Source organism: Octodon degus, unplaced genomic scaffold (assembly GCF_000260255.1).
Source record: "Octodon degus isolate 3935 unplaced genomic scaffold, OctDeg1.0 scaffold00017, whole genome shotgun sequence".
Classification (NCBI taxonomy): Eukaryota; Metazoa; Chordata; class Mammalia; order Rodentia; family Octodontidae; genus Octodon; species Octodon degus.
In genome coordinates, this window is record NW_004524593.1 from 8,637,324 (window position 1) to 8,640,048 (window position 2,725).

Consider the following 2,725-nt stretch of genomic DNA (forward strand, 5'->3'; position numbering starts at 1 on the left):
AGGAAGAAAAGAAAGAAAGAAAGAAAGAAAGAAAGAAAGAAAGAAAGAAAGAAAGAAAGAAAGAAAGAAAGAAAGAAAGAAAGAAAGAGAAAGAAAGAAAGAATTCGATGAGAAGCTGAGTGAGAATACAGAATACTGAATATTTTGGTACTCTATGGATTACTCTTAAAATAGAATATAAAGCAGGATTTTTCCAACAGAAAGAAAAGAATGAACCACCTTCTGTGCTGTGGAAAAAAGGTGGTGAGAGAAGAATGAGGCCTCCCCAGAAAACGACAGAGGTACAAATAACTGAATCTAAGCATGGCTAAATGAAATCTAATGTTGGTAGTGTAATACTCAAGTGGCCCAATTCTGTGAGGCAAGATGGTGGTGGAATCATTCCTGGGAAGAGGTAGTTATGGTGCTGGGATCATAGATGATGCAGGCCCACCTAGGTGATAGTGGAATTGGTTGTTGAAAGAGATAGGAAGAGGACACAGGGCAGGAACCCAGGAGAACTTTCAGGTCTCAGCAAAGAAGGCACAGATGTCAGTTTTGTCAGGGAATTTGACAGGAGCCCAAACCTAAGATGCAAAGCCAGACATACAGGGTAATCAGATATAACGGCAGTCAGCTGAAGTTCTCTGAGATGTCTGGGGGCTAAATGTCACCAGACCCAAGATGTGGAGGCAAGAGTCTTTATCAAGATCTTGCTACCTATTGGTCAGTTTTTAGTGTTCACCATAAAGACAAGTTATTCCTAATCCATATCCTATACATACGGAGGGAAGCTTGAAGGTTGTCTCCTTTGGCATCTAGTTAGGATCAGAATAGCCATAGACTGATGCCACCTGTCTAAAACTGTCTTCCTTACTGTTCTGCCATGATGCCTAACACCTTTGACAGTCTGACCATTGCTTTGGGTGAAGGTCAATTCTGGCAACATCTTTCACTGGCTGGATACAATCCTTAGCTTTAGTTGTCCTACCCACTAGAGTACTTATACTTATTACTTTAAGCCCCAGAGCTAAAATGCAAGTACTACTGTAATGATTTTTCCCTAAATCGATTGCCATGGTGTTCCTATTTCGAGGAGAACTTCTGAAGATCAAATAATAAAAAACCATTTGCCATGAACCATGATTTAAAAACAAAATTAGCCTTTTAAAGGAAAGTCATTAGGAGAGATAGCTAAGGCATAATACCCTCTGCAGTGAAGAATAAGATGGTAATAGTAGTATGCCAAAATAACACTATCAAAAAATAATTCTATCACAGCTATCAAAGCCAAAATGCGTGTCACTTCCACACACATTTTCTTCTAACCCAGAAAATATTCAATACTGAGTATTGACCCACTATGTACCAGTGTGCTTGAGAATGCAAACACTCTTCCCTCTCTCACTCTCTATTTCTACATTTGTTTTACTTAAATCTGTGAACATAGCAGTTTCTCTTTATCTATTTCTTCCCCTCTATTTGTCTTTTCTCTTTTCTAAATTCCTTCCATCTTTCTCTTTTTCATTTTCTCACATTTTGTTACCCTGTCTCCCCTTAACATCTTGTAATGCAGAATAAAATTGATTTTAAATATTCAATATAATCAATCAATGGGGGAAAAGCATCCTCCCAAGGAAGCTCTTATTAGGGACACTTGGGACAAATAACATAAAGTTAGCATTTATCAATGTATTTATATAGATTTGGAGGCATTACCTTACTCTATGGATGGGACTGAAGACAAAGCCAGGTGTGCAAATGTTTTCTGAGCAGTTGGGGGACAAAGGAATTTATGCATGGGACATTCTCAAGGGAGTCCACACTGGGCATTCTCTCTGATCATATTTCTAATGATGACAACACCCCTATGAGGAAGACAGAATTTTTAATTCCAGTTGAGGAGGTAGGTGTAAAGAGTAAGTGACAGAGTTGGAGCTAGGGCTCAGTCTGTCTGCTACCAAAGCCCTTTAGTGACAGAACAAAGAGAAAGGACACCAGCTTAACAGCTCTGTCTGCCAGAACAAAGCCAAGTCATAAGAGGGAACCACCGTTAGATGTTCAGAGCACTCCTGCTCTCAATGCACTTCTCGCATTTGACTTCATACGCCAGGTCCCTAACAGTGCACTGGCACAGACTCGGTGTGCCATACAGGATTACCGAGTGCATGAACGGGACTCAGAGTGGCAAGCGCTAGAAGTTTCAGAACTGGAAAAATCATTATACCCAATTCAGGAATCATGGCCCTGCATAAACATTCACAGGGACAATCCTAAGAAACAAGTCAGAATTTGGCCACAGTTTGAATACAACAGTTCAAGGCCCTGAGGCCCTGAGAGGCCTTCCTTAACATTTTTCTGATATTCTCATCTTTGTAAAACCTCATCTGTCAATAGTTCTTTTTTTAATTTTTTTGCCATAATTTTATTGATAAACAAATAGCAATGAGACAGGTTCAAATCAAATCGGTATGTCGATAGTTCTTTTAAAAAATCATCAGAATAGAAATATATATATGCGTGTATGTCTGAAACTTGGTGTCATGGACTAGTATATTACTCATTTTATGAAAGAAAATAATAAAATTTAATGTACAACTAAGAGAGTCTATTTATCCTGAAACTTGACAATTATCTATGTTTCACAACCTGTTAGTGACTCTCATCATATCCATTTTTCCAATTCTCTTCTTATTTTTTTTTTTAAGATTTATTGGGGCCAGGGAGATGGCTCAGTAGAATAAGC